The following is a 6,833-nucleotide window of genomic DNA, read 5'->3' as shown; positions in this document are numbered from 1 at the left end:
ATGCTCCAAATGCCAGCAGCAGTCTAGCCACAAGTGTTGGAGGTATCCTCAAAAAAGTATTTTTAAGACCAGCTCTGGAAGTCCCAGAGCTGGCTTTATGAGGCACCTACTAGACTGCAACTCCCCCATGGCTAGTGCAGTTCAGACAGGAACACAAAGGAACCATCTACACGAGATGTTTACTGCAGACCAGACTAATTTGCTTCAAAATACATGTCTTGGCATTTACGCATGTAGACTTATTATGCTGGAGTAAACTAAATAACTCCGCAACTGGATAGTACTTGTAAATACAAGTGCTATCCTGCTGCACAGCCATTCCTAAATAGAATGGCTATATGCAGACACAGCATACATAGCCACTATGATGTGACCTTCAGAAATGAGGTTTCTAGGGATGATTTTTCTTGGGGAAAAAACTTTTTAGTCCTAAGCAGGTTTCTGATACCACAATTATATCTTTGCACAATTATATTTATCTTTTTTACTCCACAGCATGTGTAGATGCTGCCCCAGCTGGCAGGGGCATGAGGGTGCTTCGGTGTGGGGGCTGCCTGCTGGCTAGCCCCTCATTAAAGCACCCTCGTGCCCCAAGAAGCCCTTCTACAGCCTGTTGAGCCAGGTTGGAGCAGCCCCATGCTGGTGGGCTGACCCTCAGAGCCCTTTCCTCTGGAGCTGCTCCAACCAGGCTCAACATGCTGCAGTCCTAGATGCACATTCAAACAGTGTGCCCAGGCAGGAACAATAAGCTCCAGAGTTTATTGCTCTGCATTAATTGCACACGATGTGTGCCCAAAGTGCTATTTTAAAGTTTCAAACTGGTGCCTATTGAAGTCTATAGAAAAACTGCCATTGACTTCATGAACCTGTATATAAAGACTCTCAAAGGATATTCTGTCACGAGTCCTGTAGGACAGTATTAACCTCAGCCTTAAAGAAAGTATATCACAGTGTAACTGGAAAAGAGAGACCCAGGGAGTTAAAAGGAAAGATACTCACTGGGCTAGTTCAGGTGAAATTGGTAGGAGAAAACTGAGGAAGAACAGAGCACCTGTTCAGTATTAGCAGTGTTTTACCACACACACAGACATTGTCCAGTCTTCTAAGTTTCATGCAGCACAGTTTAAGATTCTCTGGATATGACTGAGATATCTTTTACCTCGCCCAAAACTAGACTGACTTGAGACATCATAATCTATTTTATTTCCTCACTTTGTAGCTCAAAAATGAGTACTTGCCTGGAATTCAGTGCTTCTTTACCTATAGATTTAATATGGTTTCTCTTTCAGCATTAAATATAGCAGACCAGGGATAAATTTGGCCCACCATGTCTAGCCATAAGCAATAGAATTAAAGCACAGGAGACATCATAGAGTTTCACTCATCTGCCGCCAAAAATCCATAATAATATTATTTTTAATTTAGCACTCATACCTGAATGCCTCTAGGCACTTAAACATAATGTACAGAGTGGTAAAAGCAATTTAGCACCCCCATACTTGCATATTTTGATTCATTGTAGATTATTTCTTTTCACAAGTATTGGCTTAGTCATCTACATTTTTATACATTTTCTTTTATAACTGAGTTCTTAACGATATTTATGTACTGCTATATTTTCCTTATGTACCTATGCACTTTACCCTTTTTTCATCATCTCCCTTTCTCCTGTAAGGGAGTTATTGCTTGCAATATATTTTTAAAATCAGTAATGAAGCTCCAGATTTTGACCTTTAAAAAAAAGGACAAGATTATATAGTAAATTCTGTTTCTTTGGTCAGACTACATTTGTGAATAAGGACACAAGGATCTGGCCTAAGAAAATGCCAACCCGGGTATGAAAAAAAATGAAAAATTAATATTCAGATGCCAACACAACTCTCCTGCATGTATATAACAAACAATACCAAGTACACTTACCCACATAGTGGAATCCACTCCTGCTGTTATGAGAATAAAGGCATCTTGATATCGATCAACATTCTTAATGCTGGTACCACAGCCAAGACATCAACGCTGTTCTAAATGCTTCCCTGGAAGCAAAGATATAATTGTGGTATCAGAAACCTGCTTAGGACTACAAAGTTTTTTTCCTCAAGAAAAATCATCCCTAGATATCTCATTTCTGAAGGTCACATCATAGTAGCTATGTATGCTGTGTCTGCATATAGCCATTCTATTTAGGAGTGTATATGTTATCACTGGGTGAGTATACATGTGTTATTAGCACACAGCAATACATTTCAGTGCATATTATACCAGAGTTTATTGTTCCCGGGCACCAAGGTTTACATGTGCACCAGGACCACAGCACATTGAGCCAGGTCAGAGCAGACCTGGCTGGCAGGGAGCATGGGGGAGTTAGCCTACCAGCCTGGGGCTGCTCCAACTTGGATCAATGTGCCACAGAGGGGCGAGCTGAGGCACAAGGGTATCCAGTGTGAGGCAAGCTGGCAGGCAGCCCCCGCACTGAAGCATCATCATGCCCAAGCCAGCCAGGGCAGAGTTTACACATGCAGACTTCAAAGTATTTACAAGTACTACTCTGGTGCAGAGTTACTTCATTTCCTGCAGCATAATAGGGCTGCATGTGTAGACACAAGATGTTTATGGTGGAGCTAATTAGTTTACTCTGAAGTAAATCTCATGTAGATGTACCCACTGAGTAGCAGTGAGTGAGGTGCTTCCATCACTGTCTACCTATATCACAGGGGTGGGCAATTATTTTGGGTGGAGAGCTGCTTAACAAGTTTTTGGTGAGTTGTTGAGGGTCACATGGGTAGCCCAGCCCTTTGACAGTTGCCCTGCCCCCTGGTCACCATCTTAGCACTGGAAGTCCCACCCTAACCCCTGACATTTGCCACCAGAAGTCACTCGCCTTACCACCTGGAAATACTCCTTTCAGGAGGGGGGGTTGCCATCTTAGAACCAGACAAGACCCAAAGCATATACTGAAACATCAACTATAACATATTTTAATTTTATTACAAAAAATATTTTTGTCACAATTTGTTTTTGCATAGTGTATATAGAGAGAATTTCTTAATAACTCAAAAATAAATTCTTAATCTTGTATATTGTGGGGGTTTGTGTGTATGGTGTGTGTGTGTGGGAGGGTGTGTGGGGGTGTATGGTGGGGGTGTGTGGGGATTTGTGGGGGGGTGTGTATGGTAGGGTGTGGGGATGTGGGGGAGTTGTAAGGGGGCACAGGGCATAGGGTATGTTGGGGGGGTTGTGTATATGTGGGGAGTCATGGGGGCAGGGTGTAGGTGTATGGGAGGGTGAGGAGAGTGGGGACCCCCCCACACACCCTCCACCCATGGCACAGCAAGTGGGGGCACTGAGGTTGCTCAGAGCACTGGCGCCCGTTGGGGCATGGGTCTGGCCAGCACTGCACATCACAGCAAAGGGTGCAACTTCCACCGGGCAATCTGTATCACTGGTGCTCCCCACACTCACGCAGCATGGGAGAAAAGCCCCTTGATTAATCAAGTCTGCTGGAGCATGTTAATTACTGCACTCTAGCCCATGAACACCTTGTGCCTCCCGAGGCTGGGGGGGCATGGCAACTGCCCACAGGGAGCAGTGGCAGTGGCGGGGGTGTGGCGGCGGTGAGCGGGGACCACCCACAGGCAGCCACGGTGATGTTGGTGGCGAGGGTGGACTGTGGGGACCGCCTGCAGGCAGCTGCTGCAGTGTCAGCAGTGAGGTGGGAGGGGTGGCAAGCACCAAGTGATGGTCAGCAACCACCTGCAGATGTCACTGGCATTGTCAGTGGTGGCCAATCTCAGGGGGTGCGCATGCAGCTGTGTGCACCCCCTATGTGTCACCAATGCTTTAGCCAGTCTGCATCTTGTGCATTAGTATCCCTGCACTTCAGAATGGTTGCTGGGGTGCTTCACTAAAAGCTTTAGTTCAGATGTCCCCACCACCATTTTGAAGTGCAAGGACATTAATACACAAGACGCAGTGGCACTTTAATTAGAGAAGCTCTTGAAGCATGTGGAAAAGTGCTCTTTGTTCAGAACTAAAGTGGCCTTAATTCCAAAGTGAATTAAGCTAAATCAGGTTAAGGCTACTTTAATTCTGAATGAGAATGTCTAGATGAGGGTTCGGTGCAATTTTATTAATCCACTTTAAATTCACATCTTTAGATAATTCAGCTTAATTTTTCCAAAATTCTCCATGTAGACTAGATCTTAGGAAATGTGTATCTGATGACATCTGGTTTTCTTAATATTACAGTACCTGTTTTATTGAGAGCTGTTAACTGCCTACATGTGAACACCCAGTGCAACTCTCTAGAGAAAGAGTTCATGATATCATAAAGTTACCTCACCCAGACTGAGGTAGCTATAAAGAGTGAATGAGTTACATCTCATTCAGGCATGTCACAACTCCAGTCATCTCCAGTCACCCAGTCCATCTGGAAGGCCAACCCTGTCTGCCTATCTGTCAGCTTCTTTGTTGTTGACTCTTTGGATATAGAACATCCTCTCTCTAACCTTACCCTCAAAGGCTCCTTCACATGCCTGCTCAATCTCAGATCTACAGACGACTACAGTGATGGCTAGACCAAATGGGGAAGGGAGTCATTGTCATGCTCTATCATAATTTTTATTCGCCCTCTTTATGTGTCATTTATCTTCTGATATTCTACACTGCTCATGGCTGGATCCAAGACTTCATATATACAGCTTTAAATACAATGACCCCCCCTCCCATCCTGAATGGGCCGTCTGGGCATGAATATAGCATACATGTTGTGGAGAAAGGAGCAGCAAGAACTGATACAGTTTGGATATTGCAAAAGGTGCAGCCTCTTTCTTTCTATCTCACTGTACTCATTAGGTGGCCATGTTGAACATTAGTGAGAGGCACCAACAGAGGTATATTTGGTGAATTGCCCTTTTGCTGGTATCTTGTTGCAGTAAGAAAATCTGTCATTCTGTTACTGGTTCGCTGCTTGGAGGGTGATCTTAATTAAAATGTAAAATGTCAAACATTAGTAAGAAAGAGGATAGCCCTGTGGGGAGTAAGGATGAATCAAATTTATTAGTCACTGAGCAGCAGGCTGGTAGCCCTTCACTTGGAGAAAATTTTAAAAGGCAGATAATACTGACTATACAATCTATCTAATCTCTCTATAGTCCACCTCACTCCTGGAAAACAGTAACACAAGTCCCACCAATTCATGATATTAAAGGTAAATCCTCTACAGAGATTAAAACAGCACTATAAATATCTTCCAGCAGGACATAACACACAGCGTGCCTCACATTTGGATTGTAAGGAGAAACACCTCTCTGAGGCATTTTTTTTCCAAGTATGAAGAAAATTCCATTCTGCAACCTCTGCAGTGTGAGAAAAGACTGCAAGTAAAGGGCACTGATATGTTACTTGGAACCATTTCTTAAGGGTTGGCCTCCAACAACAGAATTCTCTTGTCTGCAAATCTCAGAAGCAAAAGCAGGTAACCAGAAAGCTAGTCAGAAGTTTGCACTGTAGGTCAAGGTTATGACATGCGTAAACACCACTTGTCCTCCTGAAGGTACTGTGGAAATACACTATCTTCTGCAGTTTGGCCTCATGCTGTTTCTGAATTTGGCATGCTGCAATTTCACCCATCCATTATCCTTCACACCTTCCTCAGCCAAATAGTGTGCCAGTTACCCTACAATGTCCACACTTAAGTCCCTCTCAAAAATCCCACTTCTGCTATGCCATTCATTTCTGTCAGTAAACTGAGTGATTGACTTCTGTCTGCCAATCTGTCTTGTCTTAGATTTGGAACTCTTCAGAATAGAGATTATCCATCCTGGTTGTTGGGAAAACATTTAGCATGTAGAAGACATTGCTGTGTAATAGCATAGTTATTATTCACCAAATATTATATTCCTGTGCAGTAGGTAAACTTAATATCTCTTCTCAGAAAGAAAGACTGGAGCAAGGTAGCTCAGGCCAAATAAAATGAAATAAAATCTTAAAGCAGATCTTTAAAGGACAAAATAAGAGGTGTGTGCACAACACTTTTGAAATGAACTTTTTGCTTTAACAAAATACTTATGCAATGACAGCTGCCACTTTGGTTAGGGACAGAAGTTACACATAAACCAGTATAAATTATCAGAAACCAATTTAAACCTATAACAGAACAGAAATTCAGCGCAGATAGACCAGTTTCAAAATGGCTGAACATGGTTTAAGATAAACCTAGATGGATGTTACATCAGGCTTAACTGATTTAGGTTTAACTGGTCTATGGAACTTCTGTCCCAGATCTTTAAGGCCATCTCCTTGGAGCCAAGTAGCACCATGAATTAAAACTGGAGTTGCTGAACTGCAACCAGTGTGTTCTTTCCTTTGAGAATCTTACTTCCAAATTTAAGAGACATAAAGCAAGAAGGACCTAGGATTATCAGGGAGAAACCTACCCTAGGCACCACTTGTACGGTGCTTTGTGACACACAAGCCTTATACAGATGCCAGAGAAGCCTGTTCACATGCTGGAATCCACTAACTAAATGGAGCCTAATTAACACAAGCTAATGAAAATGTTGCATATAGAGACACAGATGCTAATTGTGCCCTTCAAAAGAGAAACTTCTGTGAATTCATCAGGCAGACCTTCCTCCAAATTCTTCCAGGGGAGAATTATAGTATTTATCCCTTCCATGCATCAGCAGCCAGTTTGCTCCTAAAATGTGTGGATCTCTGATCTTCAAAGAACTCAAAGGACCTACTGGAGGAAAGACTATGTGTCTTGGAGACAGCTATGTAACTTCCTGCATTTTTTTTGCAGTACCTAGCAGAATGGACTTCAGGGTTTTTTC

This window comes from Alligator sinensis, unplaced genomic scaffold (assembly GCF_000455745.1).
Source record: "Alligator sinensis unplaced genomic scaffold, ASM45574v1 scaffold342_1, whole genome shotgun sequence".
Lineage (NCBI taxonomy): Eukaryota > Metazoa > Chordata > Crocodylia > Alligatoridae > Alligator > Alligator sinensis.
Note: the sequence above shows the minus strand (reverse complement) of the source record.